Below are 15,622 nucleotides of genomic sequence, written 5' to 3' on the forward strand. Positions count from 1 at the left end.
TAACTCCTTTGTGGAAAAGCCCAGTGGATTTTTCCATGAGATGTAATTTCTAAAAGCCTGTCGTTATAAATGCACAACATCAAAGGCCAGGAAAACAACAATAAATTTTAAAAAAGAAAGCAGCAGAATGGGTCAATGCAAGCAGCATTTTATTTATGTACATTCCACCGGATTTCAAGAGCTACATCAGGTCTATACCTGGCCCAATCCAGAACCCATTCATCAAAACATGTACTTTTAGCATCAGATCTCATGGAACCAGAAAAGAAAACAGCACTTGCTTTGCATTGATCAACAGGGGTTTTTTTGTATGAAAAACATTTTTCCCCCTCAATTTTCCAGTCCTTTTCCTGCACTATGAGTCTTTTGCATGCTAGCTGGCACATCAGTGATGAAAAACACACTGTCCTAATATCCTCCTCCAGCTCTACAGAAGCTTGCTTGAAACCTATTTACTGTTGGGATGTGCATATTAATGTCTTGTCTTGTTTGCCTCCACAAACAGAAAGGAGCTATTTTAAGTTAGGAGGAGATACACAAACTATTGAAAGTCCAATCTTTGTTTTCTGGAGAAGACATCTGGCGCCCATTCCCTCTTTTGCATTGGTTTCAAAGCTTCTCTGGGGTGTGGAGAGCACCATGTATCAGCAAAAGGTCAGTAAGGGATGGTTGTCCAGGTCGTGGGAGATGATCCAGAGACCTGACCCAGGGCAAGGCATTGCACCAAAGCCAGGGGATGGGCCAGCCACAGCTGAGATCCAGCTCTGATCGCTGATAGGGATATAATGAATACCAAACGAAAACCTAAAACTGTGCTGCCCCAGGCTGTGATCTTATCAGGCTCCCTGGAAAGCTGAGCTGCACCAGCCCCTGCAGGCCTTGGATGGGAGATTTCAGCTAATGTGCTGCAGGTAATTCAATCCGAGCTGCTCTGCTCTCCCCAGCAGCGCTCAGCCAAGGCTGCATTACGATATTAAACCCACAGTGACTTCAGAGGTGTGGGCTTTGGCTCCTTGTCCTTCAGCTGACATGCAAAATCAGGCTGAACAGACCTGGAATGGCCCAGCTGAAATACCTTGGCTGAGGTTCAGCTGAGAAGCTGTGTTTAGTCTGAGGCAAAGTGCACTGTGGTGCACATCTGGATAAGGCTTTTTCTTCAGTGCTGACCCTTCCCAGCACTGGCCCTTGCCTTTAGCAGCAAGGAATCATCAGGGAAGAGTAGATCAATAGAAATATCAATGACAACAAACTATCAGATCAATACCTTCCTCTTTTTTTCTGCAGTGCTGTTGGTTTCAGAGCAGATGTGCTCTCCTGCTGAAGAGCTGATGCTACTGAGCTTCAAACCCTGGGATGCTTCTAAACCTTCCCTTTCCTGCAGGGCCTGCTCCTGGGACAGCAGCAGTTATTCTGAACACGCAAAAAAGCTGCACTTTTGGTGAAAAACAAACAACAGACAATAAACCCTCTTATTTGCATGCAAAGCAAATGCACTCAGGCAAATAGCAGCCTCTCATCAAACCCTGGGATGGGCAAAGCCCTGTCCATCATTATTAGCAAGATGGATAAATCACACAGCCAGTTATGATGCCCAGGAAGCATTCACATGGCTTTCTTTTTTCCTTCCCCAGAAAAAAAAAAAAAAACCTGTTTTCTTTTTTATCCAAGCAGAAACAGTTCAGTCTCTGGGTCAAACTTGGCCAGCAAATGCTAAAATACTCTGCAGACCACTGATTTAACCTGGCGTTCTCAGCAGTGTGAGCGACCTTTTGTGCATGAACCCAAAACAAATGCTGTGGGTAACACTGCTGCTACTGAGGGCACCACAAACAGCTTCTCCTGTGTGTGCACAGCCCAGCAGGGACTAAGCTGGAATCATCTTTGTGCTGTTACTTTCTCTGTTACTCTCAGAACAGACAACTATGACCAAATCCTGCCATTAGCTTCACCTTGTGAATTTAATCAAAATCTAGATGAGCTAAACCCACCTGCAGGACAGCAGGAACTGGTCAAGTATCACTTGATTATTCCATAATCATCACAGCAGACATGGTGAGACCTGGATGGACACGTAGCAGCTACATAGTGCTCAAAACATTCATATTAACCCATGAGATGAAGTAGCTGAGAAAGCAAAAAGATAAGAGTTCTGTCTGGTTTGGCTCTTAAAAGCAGACTTCTCTGAATAAGAAAATAAAATAGTGTGTGGTTCTTTAAATAAGGCAGCAGCCTCCTAACAGTGAATCATTTAATCCCCTCTCCTGGCAGCTGCTTCATCCCAGCCTCACCCGGGTCTGCAGCCCCAGGGCAGCCCTGCTGGGGACTGCAGCTCCCAAAGGTGGGTGTCCCCAAGGTGTCCCCACCCCAGCAGCCCCCAGCCCCATCCCACAGCTCCTCCAGCGTCTGTGGTGGGGTTAAGGCTGCTCTTCCCCTGCGGGCATGGTGGTGGCACAACCAAAGGACATCACTGCTTCTGCACGCACCCGTGGCAGCCTCCAGCCAGGGGAGAGGCACAGCTCATGCTGGAGCCAGGCTTGGGCTGTGTGTTTGCATGGGGATTTGAAAGGGATTTATTTAATGCTCCATCACCCCTTGTGTCTCTGAACAGTGAATGTGTCTGATGGATGCATTACCCATCTTCTCTGCTCAGCCTGGCATGGATGGCACAGAGCAAGAAGGAAAGGGGCTGGGAGAAATTTTAGCTGGATAACATCAAATGGCAAAGCACTGCCAGGGTTTGCTGTGCTGGGATTTTACCTGTTTCTGTTTATGCCCATGCACCACTGATGCAGAGGGAAGCACCTGATATGGGTTTATGAGGAACGTCCACATGGATGTTTCCTTTCAACCTGGCCAAGATGCCTCTTAGCAATGCAGAATAACCCCAGAGTAACCCTTTCCATTGCTCTAAGCATAAATTAAACCCATGGCCAGTTCCACTGCACACAAGTGATTTAGATAATGAAGAGGGTGCACTGTGAGTGCTGGGCTCACAGGGGATGGACAGTGCCCGGCAGGGTCAGGGCTGCAGTCCCTGAGCATCAGGGTAAGGGTTCATGGGGTCAGGAGCAGGCAGGCCCAGCTCACCACTCCAGGCACTTCCTTTCACCTGCCCAGCTAATTGCAAGTGAATTCCCCCAGCTGAACTGCCCCACTGAGGTCCCATAAGGAAAGCAGAGACAATCCTTCACTGAAAAATCACAGCCAACTCACTCCCTGAGACTGGGCAGCACTTCCAATGCCATTCCACATGACTGGGGTACAGAGAACTCTGAACTCACCCAGGACTCCAGCTGCAGAGCCAGTAACTCCAGTGAGGTTTTATAAGTCTCGAGTCAGGGCTTTAATAACAGGACTGCCCTTCCTCATGCTGGTGTTCATCATGGCACAAGTCATCAAATGAGACTGCAAGATTAATCCTTGTTCTAATCCTCCTACAGGGATGCCTCCATCACTCCGACCCCTACAGGTACTTACTGAGGTTCCAACAATGCAAAGGGAAGAAGAAGAGAGGCCAAGCATCCTGGCAATGCTTCTAAAATACCTTCTAGTACTTCTGCAGGGCTCCAATGGGTCTCTGCTCAGAGAGAAAGCTGAACTTTGCAGTGGATGTCTGGGAGCTGCTGCTGTTCTGGGAGATGGCTGGGGATGCTACAGACCAAATCCAAGAGAGAACACTTGTCAGAGCCATGGCCATGAGCCATTGGCCATGCAGAGTGAGCAGCGCAGGGGTGAGCAGCTCCCATCACTGCACCCCCGTGGCTGCTCTCTGTGATGTCTCTGTGCTGCCTGGTGCCTGCAGACAGAAGTGCTTTTCTATGAAACATCAGTGGCTCCTAACAGACAGCTCACACTCTCCAACCACCTTCACTGACCCACAGGAGGGTGATGAGCTGTGCCTTCAGCCCTGCTTGTCAGAGAAAACTGGAGGGATGGCAGCCAGCACACACAGACACACAAATGGCACAGGAAAGGTGCTGCAGCTTCCCCCTCCTAGTCTCAAATAGTTTTTTTCTTTGGAAACACAACCCAAATCAGGGCAGTTTTGTAAGACCAACAGAAATGTTTTTGGGTCACCAAGCACACACACTGGGACCCTGATGTACATCCAAGGGGAACCCAAGCTGCTTGTCTTTGAACATTCCATTAGTCAGTTTTGATGGTATCAAACATTCTGAGAAACAGTACTGAAGGAAACTCATCAAACCAATGGAACTGGAGACAAGCCTTTCCTCTCTGAGGAATTTCATGCAGGGAGAGAGGGCCCATGAGGTGAGGATGCTGGAAGCCCTAGCAGAATCTAGGGGTCAGCAGGCCCCTAGAGATATTGATTGTTTTAATACGAAGCTGTGCAGATAAAGAGATAACCCAGAAAAGCAGGAACTGTGGTATTTAAATGGCATGATTAATTAGTCATGGATGAGACAAGTATGAGGGGATTATGAGAGGTAAACAAACATTTTAATAACAGTAAGAAAGAAAGTCAATAGGGCAGTTTTGCTGACTTTCTGTATTTAGAGTCACAAAAAAAATAAAATTATGTCCCATAAAATTGGAATGGCCAAATTTGATGGTAAGAAGAAAAATAGCCAAGATAATGAGATAGCAGCTGGTGGAGATCCCTGCTCCAAGGTGTTATTGAGGCCAAAGCCTTGGTCAAATTGAAAATAGGATTAAGTATTGAAATGACCAGTCAGATGGCCACTTACTACAGAAAAGTGGGCAGAAATTAGTTTGGTCTAGAAACTGGACAGTGCCTGGGGGCAGAGGAAATTCTGCTGCAAATGTGCCATCATGTGCTTGGCTGCTATGGAAAATGTCACCTTAATCTGAGGGTGACCTCACTGCTGGGACTTGTTGGGAAAGTAACTTGTCCTCATTCAGTTCTTCATCCACATTTAATCAACCTGAAGAGGAACATTAGAGGGGTAGCTGTAAAAATTCGGGATTCAATTCCTGCAAGATTGGAAGTTACAAAACTCATGAGAACAGGGTAAAGATTAATGGGAAAGAGCTTAAGTGATCCTCTGACAAAATGTTTGTGACATTTATTACTCAAGGTGGCAGCAGGTTGTTGTGCATAGCTAACAGCAGGTGCCACTGGGTAAAACAGAAGAAATCTTACAAAAAGGAGATTAAGGCTGGGATAAAACAGGGTCTAGAAAGCTACAAAACAGCAAAGTCCTCTGAAGAAAGATCTCTGAGCAGTAAAGGTGGAAGATGGGGGTGGTGTCATAGTGTTGCACAATGATTTTTTAGAGGCCAAAAATCTGCTACCAACCAAACTGCCCATGCTCTGGTACACCAGCCCCAATTAATAAATATTAATCAAATTATTTTGAACCCACACATATAAATAAATCCCCCCAAAACTTGAACTTGGCCACACTGCCAATCCTTTCAGAAACACACCAGCCCATGCTCTTTACCCACACACTCCACAAGCACCAAGGAGTTGGGTGAGCACAAAGGGCTGGTGGCGCTGTCAGCTGGAGCTCACCACGGTCTTAAAAGTGATGCAAAACAAGAGGGAATAACAAATGCAGAAGTTTTCTCTTTTGCACAGATGTAGTCCAGGGGAAGCTCCTGCCATCCACAGCTCCATCCAGTGTCCAGGGACCGAGTGAAGCCAGTGGGTGTGAAGAGAAACAACAACAAGCAAATGGGAAGCATAAGGACCACAAAGGACAGGAGAGCAGCTGCAGCTCTGAGTGTTGCTTTCAGGCAATCAGCAAATAAGGAAAATAATGAAAAAAACAGGGTTTCAAAACTGCTGGTTGTGAGGAAGGTAATCAGCTGACAGTGCTTTGTCTCTGTGCTGTGCTGTGCGCTGGCCAGAGTGGCAGGAAGGGAACAGAGCATCCTGTCATCCTGTGATGACACCTTCTGCTGGCCAGCAGTAACCTGGAGAGGTTTTCTGCGCCTGTTTGGGAGGAGAGGGACTGCAAGGAGACTTCCGTGAGGGAGGGAAGACAGCAAGGTAAAGCTGTGCTGGAGAGAGGAAGGAGTCTGGTAATAAACTGGGAAGATTGTGGCACTCATCTGGGAAGACACAAAAACTGCCACAGGAGTCAAGACTGGAAAGGAAATTGGAGATGACATGTGGTCTGCTCTCCTGGCCAAAAACAGGATCGCGGATGTGGAATCACAGAATAATTTGGGTTGGAAGGGTAAAGGTCACCTAGTCCAGCCCCCACCCTGTCCGTGTGTATCTGTGCAATGTCACTGTCTGTATGTCCCCAGAAGGTCACTGCCATTGATGCAGCTCTGTCAGGGTCACTCACGTTAGGCAAACATTGACTTCTGAACTGAACTGCTTGCACTGAAGGGTCCCACCTTTAACTTTTATCAGAAGAGATTTATTTCAGTTTTCGGAGGATGAAAGGTCTCTCTCCACTGGAGACACAGCTCTCACAGGGAATAGGTCCTGTTAGAAGCTATAGAATGAAGCTGTAACAGATACTGAAACGTGATCCTCCCCAGGCATCACTGGAGATGAACCCAGTTTGGATTTGATGTCAAAATACAGATAGGGAGTATTTCTAGAGCAAACCAAACAGCAGAAACTGAGAAACAAAACTGCAAAAAGGAATAATCTTGATCATGAATTTCAGCTATCCTCTAAAGTAGCCACAGGTATAAAATATTAAATATATCCTGCACCTGATACCTAATTCCTCCCAGCTGGGCTGTGCAGAGGACTGGACAGCACAGCATGCTGCAATGCATGAGGCATTATTTTAGTCCTGATTCTGCCTGTTCCGGGATTACAGCATTAACACCCAAATCTCACAGTGCAGCTCAAGGAGAAAAGAAAAACGAGATTTTCTGTGCTCTGTGCTCTGTCCGGGGGTGAGGAAAGCCCTGCGCTGCAGGAGGCAGCCAGGAGAGTTAATTTTCACCAGCCAGACAGTTTGGGGGAGGCCACCCCCAGCCCTGAGGACACTTGGCCAGGCAGGGAGGACCGGCACGGAGGGGAGGTGGCCGTGGGGGTGGCACGGAGCTCTCCCGGGGCCGGCACGGCCCGCGGCTACTGCCGGCGGTCACATGCGGCAGGCGGGGAGGGGAAGCGCTGAATAATTGAGGAGCTGCAGCGCCCTCCTCCCTCCCTCCATCCATCCCTCCCTCCATCCATCCCCGTCTCCCCTCCCTCCGCCCTGCGTGCTCGGCCGGCAGCCGGGCTCGGGTCGGCGGTGCCGGCGCAGCCCCCCCGCCCCTGGGGCTGCAGCAGCAGCGCCGCCCCCGCAGCGCCGCCCGCGTCCCTCCGCGCCCGCGGTGAGTGCGCGCTCCGCCGGGAGGGAACGGCTGCGGGGGAGCCTGGGGACTCCTCGGGGAGCGGGGACGGGCGGCCCGCCCGGGAAGGTCTGTCCGGAGAACCGGGAAGGTCTGTCCGTCCGGAGCCCCGCCGGGCAGCGCGGCCGCGGCCCCCCCGCCACGCAGACGGAGCCGGTTCTGTGCCCCGCTGGGCAAAGAGAGCGCGCCGGATCCTTCGAGCCACGGAGCACCGGCCCCGGGGGAGCCCAGCCCGGCTGAGCAACCCCCGCCCCGGCCCCGTGTTGGCGGAGTGTCGGGCACTCCGCCGCGGGGAGGAGGAGGAGGCGGGGGCGCCGGGGCTGGCGGCGCGGGATTGATTGGAAACGGGGAAAAAACCGGAGTGACAGGAGGGACACCGGGTGGCCTGAGCGAAGCGACAGCTCTTGCTACAGGTGACGGCACGGAACGCGGCGCGGGGAGGTCGGGACGCTGCGGGAGGGGGGCAGTGAGGGGACAGAATGCGAGCAGAAGGGAGAGGACGGGCAGGGGGGACCGAGGGGCCGGTGCCACCCCCGGGGCCGCTCGGGCTCCGTCGGTCCCGCGTGTGGCCGCGGCTCCGGGCGGGCGCTGTCCGCGGTGCTGAAGCCCCGACGGGGCGGCCCCGACCCCGCGGACGGGCCCCGGTTACGGCTCCGTCCTCCTCCCCCCTTTTTGCGCCTGCCAAACTCCCCGCGACTCCGAGGCCGGGAATGGAGTTGGCTTCCTCTTTACGTCACCCGGCTCGGTGCTGTTTGTTGATTCCGCACGGGTATTTCGGAGCTGCCGGGCAGCGAGGTGCGCTCCAGCAGCGCTGCTCAAAATCCCCATCTCTGCTCTCGCAGCTGCTCTGCAGCCCCGGTGTTGTGCCCTATTATTTAATAGTTTATACAGATCGGCTTGGTGCCCTCCTGGCACAGGCTGAGTGCTCCAAAGCAGGGTTTGTGCAAGCAGCAGCACCGGCTGTGGAGAGGAGGGGGAAGCCCTGTCTGGCTGACCCCAGTGAAGATTTTTGTCTCAAAAGAGCCATGTCTGATTTAATCTAGTGTATTAAGTGATTAATTCTCCCAGTGTCCCTGAGTAGCAGGCAAATAGGTTTCAGCAAGCCAAGGCATTTGTTTAACTGCCCAAAAACTGTCATGAGACTGAAAGTCTGTTTGCTAAAGATATTTACATGTGTTTGTTTTATTGGTACACATTGCTAAGGCATGTGACTTAGCAGAGTTGAAAAACATATTGTAAATAAACAAAAACCCTCAAATAAGCCAAAAACAGTGCTAGAGAGAAAAGTTACCAAGATTAAACTCAGCATCTGTTCTTAAAATGTACTGCTCCATGGGGAATGTCTGGTGCATGAGAACAGAGAATTAGGGGGTCTTGCAGAGGTCCAAGGTCTGATTTCCCATTTTAATCTATTAAAGGGGCAAAATTTCCCAACAAAACAGTTACTGATGAGTAGTAAATAGTGTCAACAAGGAATCTTGGGTCCTCTTGACATGAACTCAAATGTGCAGTACATATCTGAGAAGACAGCACAGATGCAAGAGCTGTGATAAGACAAGTCAGGGAACAAGAAAAAGGGGGAAAAGGCTTGTTTAGTTGCTCTTCAGTAAGTGGAGATGTAGGAAGGAAATTTTACCTCAGCCCTCGAAAACAGACTGCCAGAGCACAGCAGATATCAACAAAAATGACAACGAAATTGGAAGTAAGGGGAAAAAAATAAGGAAAGAAAAACCAAAACCTGTCAAGGACTGGAGAAAGGCCCTTACAGAGGAGGAATTACAGCACCTGAGAATTCACTTCATTAAAAAGCAGGGAGGGAAGTGATGTGAATCCTTGAATCTAAGAGCCTCTACAGAAAGAAATTACCAGGCACTGAGTTATTCCTCTGTCTGCCAAAGAGAGGCACAACATGAGCTGGTGCTGAGATGCTAAAGCCAAAACATTCCAATTTAAGGGAGGGATCACATTTTTCAGCAGAGGACTGCTGATGACCTGATGAAGGAACCATCAGAAAACGTGCTGGATTCTCCATCTGTTTGTGTCAAGGTTTGATGTCCTCCTCCCAAAATATGCAGCTTAGCCAAAGCAAGGCATTGGGCTCCCTGCAGCATAATTGCCTGGAAACCAATGGCCTGAGACTCAGACAGAATTAACTCTGGGGACTTTATGGTACCTTTGATCCTTAATTCCCCAAATAAGGCACAGAAATGACACAACTTTAATTCCAAGTGCCCCAGCTACCCCTTTAGATAAGCACTACCCCCTCAGTGGGTGGGATTTTTAACCATATGCCAAAGCAGAACAAATAAGTGACCAAATTCTATTTTGAATCCTCCAATTTTCCAACTGATTTCATTAATTAACTCTCCCCCAAAAGAATCTCTTTCTTCGTGCATGGTGCAGGAAAGGGAAGCATTTTAAGACATAAAACATTCTCCTCAGAGAGTTATTCATGACTCTCAAGTCAAGACATGTTTTATCCTTCTCTAATTTTTTTTGGATTATACAAAAATGATGAAAATTTATTCTTTGTGTAACTTCAGAGTCTCAGATGGGATCATATCAGGAAGGATTCCAGCCAAAATCATTTTAAAGGATATATTTGTAGGCTGATTTGACACTACTTCCTTCTGAAGACAGTCTGTTTTCTCAGTTCTGAAATCACGCACATGTAATAAAATTTCTTCCCTGTTCCCTTAAAGGCAACAGGAGATTTTCTAGAAAATTCAATGAGAATGGGAAAGCCTCCTAACAGCTAAATTAATGGTTTTTCTCTGAAGCACTGCAACATTCAAGCAAATAGGATGGCAAGAACGTACACAAACGTAAACACAATCCTGGGCTCTTCATGAAGCCAAGAAAAAAATAAAGAGAATAACAGAGCAGTCTGTAACTGATTTCTTAGTCCCCAAATAATCAAAATTATGCTTTCAGAGCACCTGAGCTATTAAAATCATCAAAATGTTTAAGCAGCATATTGTTGTTTGGATTATTAAGACATTTTAAAACAAGAATGCAAAAAATAAAGCAAATACTTCAGCTGTGGGTAGCAGTGGGATCTGTATGTCACACAAAAAACAACATAAGCAGGAGGGCAGCATGTGTGACTCGCACATTAATAAAAACAATTTAAAGCCCCAGATCACTCCCAGATTTGTGCTCTCTATAATATACAAAACCGTGGTTGGGTCTGAGCTTGTCAGCCTGTGAGAGACAGATCTGGATACGTAAAGTATCCAGAGCCCAGAAACACATCAGGCATTTTTCAGCTACTTCCTATGGATATGAAAACCTGGCCAGAGTCTCACCTCAGTCCAGGGTGAGTCTGCTGAACTCATTAAACCACCCACGTGTAAATGGGAGCAGACCCAGATCCACAGAGAGTCCTAAGACATTTTTCATTTACAAGGAATTAGACATAGCTAAGCTGTGGTTGTCAATGGGAAAATGCCAAAATTGAAAGAACTGGAAACTGCAATTTTCCTCTTGTATGTTGAGAAAAATTCTCCTGAGTTTCCCTGGCTCATTGAATAGCAGCCCTGCTTCCGGACTCTGCAGTCAAATTCAGGGGACTGGGTGCTCTGGCCAGCATTATGCTCCCACCACAGCCCATCCCCTGCTGTCACCAGGCTGGAACATCTCTAAGAGAAAACTATTTTTTCCCACAATAAAACTGTCAGACCAAAGCCCAGGCACTTACGAAACAAAGCCAGTGAGGTGGAGCCACACAGCACATGACTCCATTGTTTCTGTTCCTCTGCACAGTCACTGTATCCATAATTCATTGAAAGCCATGACACCATAAATTAAATCCACCTGGCAGGTGAACAGAAGAAGAGCTTTTGCAGCACATGTGTTTCCAGCACCACATCCTAATTCTGAGAGGACAGGATCAAAGTGGCTTGCTGCCTACAGGGAAATGGGTTTCTGTTGCCATGCTACAACTGTCTGTGAGTGTATCTGTGTCAAAACTTTAGCAAAAATCTATAAAACCACACATGGGTTCAGGGTAGACCCTGTTAGCACCCACTGGGTTTATTGGTCACCATGACCTCAGTTAGTGGTTTGGGCCATTCCTCCTGCACATCCTCAGCTCCCTGAGCCTGGGCTGAGTCTTCCTCAACAAAATTTTTTAAAGCTGAGGATAAAAATATCCCTTTGTGCATCACTTGCACACTTGGGCACATTCCACATGCAGCAGCAGAATTAAAACTTGGCTTTAAACGTGTGCCTGAGCATTACTGAACCAGGTCTCAATGATGGACCTGTTGAGCTGTGGTGCTCAGCAATGCCTGGGTGGCTCCAGGTAGGATTTGGGCACCCTGGTCTGGCAGTGAAGGAACATCTGCCTCTCCTGGCTGTCCTTCCCTCCCAGCTGGAAGCCCTGGGCACAGGTCTCACACCCCTCCAGCCCTGGAGTGATGCACTCAGGAAGCATCTGGGATCTCCAGAGCCTTGTCTGAGACACCTGGGCACCAGCAGGTGTGTTCCACTCATTAAACAACTGGCTGGGAAGCAACAGGGGCTGGGAGATGTGCAATTAATAACCAGGGTCACCAGCTCTGCTCCAAGGAAATTAAGACAGAAAGAAGCAATATGTCCTTTGGCTGGGAGCTCTGGCACAAACATTCCAGCAGCTCTCCTCTCACTCTTGGGCAGGAACAGCAGGGGAATTGTGCTTGCCAGGCAGGGCAGCACACCATGGGGACACTCTGCTGGCTGTGGCTGGGAGACAAATGTCTCAGGGAAGGAGGTTGGGTCTGGGGTCTTGCTGCCAAGGGAAGCTAAGAGCAAGGAGGCAATTAGCTACTTTAATTTAGGCTAATCATGTTGGCTTGCACTGATTCCCTTGCTACAAAAGGACATTTCCGGGCAGTGCGTGTGCATTGCTCAGGAATATTATCAAACTCTAACTTTTATGCTGTTGTCACTCTTAAGGACACATAATTCTTCATTTAATTCTGCTTCTCTAGTGCCATCCTAGAGACTGATTTAGTGTTAGTCTGCAGTAAGTTTGTAACTCACTGGGAATAAAGCCCTCCTGCTACAGCACCAGGTATTACTCACATTACACATCACTTAGGTGTTGCAGTGCCTTTGCCTGGGTGATGGTGATAAATGACTAAACACATGAACTCCATTCTAAATCATCATCTTTGATCCACTTGTGATCACATTACTCATATAATCGGTTGTGCTGAAATGGAGCAGAATTACTCATGTAAGGGAGGGGTTTTTTGTCCTAGTGAATAAGAATAAGCAGCAAAATGTAATAAAATCAGCAGGAGCTGCTATTCACTTCCTTGGAGGTGCATTGAACCTACCTCAGGCTTCTGCTGAGGAATTTAGAGACACAGGTTACAACCAGCCAAATTCTCCCCAGCTCAAGGCTCCTATTTGCATATGCAAAAAGCTCCCATTGATTTGCATATGCTACTACTGCTGCTTCTGGAACCTTTAGTAGGCTTGGGATTGAAGAATGTGTTTTTCCAGCTTCTTCTGAGGAAAGCTGTTGTTTGAGATCCTTGCCTGCATTAATTAGCTGATAGCCAAAATAGTGGAAGTGGGGCAGTGAGGCATAATCAATTACATTTGTGTAACTGCTGATGGAACACGATAAGTAATTAATGAGACCATGTGCACAAACAAAAGATAAATGCATTTGAAACTCGGCATGAGCGAGTAATGGTGTAAGTTTGATGTGCTTACTGTGTAAAAGGCAGTTCAGACTCTTACTGAATTATTGCAGAAAGGTGGAAAGACTGCTGGTGAGTGAGAGTCAGCACTGAGAGCAAAAAAGCCCAGCAGTGTCTTAGTGGGGAATAAAGGAATCTCTATAAAACCAGCAATCTTCAAAACAAAACTAGAGGTTTAAAACCAGTGGATTTTCAGATCCTGTATTTGATATACAGGGGAATTTTTTCTTTGTTTGGATGACAAAGCCTTAGTGTTAAATCAGTTCTTTACTGAAAGATTTGTGTTTTCGTCACTGGGTTCAAACTGCTACCCAGAAATGAAATAAGTTGTCATAATGATGTATCAGCCAGACTCTCGCAAGAGTAAAAATCCATTTTGTTTAGAGAGCCTCACACATTAATAAATAACCCATTCTGTGAATTATGTCAAATGAAAAAAGCTCTCCTGTCTGGCCTGCAGCAAACCATAATGACTTTCATTCTGTGATGTAAAAGTATGGATCCACTGAGGAAAGGAAAAGAAAACACAGCCCAGTAATTACAGAGATTCCCTCTTGTGTGTTGTTAAAGCAAAGACAGTTTTTAAAGGAGTATAATTCTAGAAGAAACTGTCTGGTAGCTCAGGTCTAGAGTTTCAGTGATACAAAGGCAGCTGTTGCCCATTCTCACTGTGAGATTTGGTACAGAAAATGTGTTATCTCATCAAAGTAGTGATTACTGGAAGTACAACCTACTACCTAAAACCAGGGAAAAGCTCAGAGTCACAAATCCAAGGCTGCCAACACCCCACTGATGCTGCTGGCAGTCATACTATCAGAGGAATCTATGGCCAGCATTGCAAATGGGCAACTCATTCTATTCCAGAAAAATCAGATCATGCTTCTCCTCTTGTCACAGCTCAGGGTCTGGAACTGCTACTCCCAAAAACCTGGGTTGCAGAAGGATGTGCCAGCATATCTGCAAGGCCAGGCTGGATGGAGCCCTGGGCAATCTGGTCTAGTGGAAGGTGGCCCTGCACACGGCAGGTTGGGTTGGAATGAGGTGATCTTTGGGATTCTGTCCAACCCAAACCATTGTATGAATCTACGAGTCTGAATGAGGCAAATCTGCATTTCTGGGCACCCCTCCTGTGGTGTTTGAAATGCCAGAACCTCAGTGGACAGTACGTTGAAACCCTGAGCACCCAGACCTGTGAACCCAAATTTCCTTTAGGAGTTTCATTGTTTGACATCACTGCAGTTTGTGACTGCAGAAAGGAGGGGGAGGCTGTGCTCAAAGAATTGGTATCAATATCTGCACTTGGAATGCAAAATCACACAGCACCACAAAGGAGCATTTGAAAGTGCACAGAGCCTCCAGGGTCCTTCTGCAGACGAGCACGTGCAGGTACAAAACCAATATTGTCTTCAACAAGGCATGTCTAGGGGACTGTTAATCATTTTTAGCATTGTTTCTCATCTGCTTCTGTAGCAAACCCAGACAGATTAACCACCACACCCTCTGAGGCAGTGAATCTCTCCATTTTACTGGTGGAGCAACAAATTTTACTCATTTCATGTGGTTTCACTAGTCTCCTAGAGGGAGCCTGTCAGAACAGCTCCAAGATGTTCCTGGTTCCCCACCTCCTGCTCAGCTCACCCATCTATTGATTTGCCATTTCCCTGCCTTGTTGCAGTTTTTAAGGCTTTTACCTTCCCACCTCAAGACAGCAGCAACAAATGAGACCTTTTTTGCAAATGTGCAAATTGATTATACCTCTTTCTCTGTAGTTATATTTTTTTTTTCCTGGTGGTTAAATAGCTCTGTTGCAAAGCCAAACAGAGCACTTCATGCATATTGCATTATTTCATCTCGGCACGCACAGGCTCCTGTATCTGTCATGCCCTGCATCCATTCCTACACTGTTCTGCACCATGGGAGTGATTGGTAGCCCTGCAAAAAAGGGCAGAAAACAAGGGGAAAACCAAAATCCCAGACATGGGACTGGAACAGGGGGATTTACCATGGGGAGGGAAGTGCCTGCAGGGATGTGCATGATCATCTCCAAAAGGAACATTTCAGCTTCCATCCCATTCAGGCTGTAGGAGCTGTAGGTGTTCCACGTGCATCCAGCCCTTAGGAAGGAGGAAAACACTGCTCCTTTCAGTCCCAGAGCTGTTTCTCACAGGCCTGCTGCTCCAGAGGATCCCAAGGGAACCTGGACCAGCTGCTTGTGAAGGTGGCATGTAATTAATCCTGGCAAAGTTTGGAACAGCTCAATATCAAGGGATCTGCTGGCCCTCCCTGTGGCACGCTCCAATTTCACCTCTGAATGCATCACCTCATCTCCCACCTCATCCAGGCAGGAAGATGAGCCCTCAGCTACCAAAACCTTCTCGTTGCTCGCCTGCATGGGCACAGATCAGTGCTCAAATATTGATTTGCTATTTACTTAGGAAAAGGGAAACACCAGCTGCAAGACAGAAAGAAGCTTTGACATCACTCCCATCCTTCTCTCTGCCTTTTCCCTGATTATCCAGACAGTCCAGTCTCTCCCCAGCAAGGACAGCAGCTAAACCATCACACTGTATCCCCCTGAAGGCTGGGAAGAGGGAGAAAGGGTGATCTCTATGTACATGCTAATTATATCACTG

General features: G+C 47.7%; 1 protein-coding gene across 2 annotated transcripts in view; it reads left to right on the forward strand.

The window, feature by feature from the left end:
* Positions 1-7,083: 7,083 nt before the first annotated feature.
* The window catches only part of SLC7A14 (solute carrier family 7 member 14), a 29,957-nt gene continuing 21,418 nt past the window's right edge, over positions 7,084-15,622 (forward strand). Inside the window, exon 1 of one of the 2 annotated variants that reach the window (XM_074547445.1) lies at positions 7,084-7,706. The gene's annotated coding sequence lies outside the window, so the exon portion shown is untranslated. The remainder of the gene's footprint in view (positions 7,707-15,622) is intronic. The other variant, XM_074547446.1, reaches the window with a different exon arrangement.

The sequence above is a fragment of the Zonotrichia albicollis genome, chromosome 9, assembly GCF_047830755.1.
Source record: "Zonotrichia albicollis isolate bZonAlb1 chromosome 9, bZonAlb1.hap1, whole genome shotgun sequence".
Lineage (NCBI taxonomy): Eukaryota > Metazoa > Chordata > Aves > Passeriformes > Passerellidae > Zonotrichia > Zonotrichia albicollis.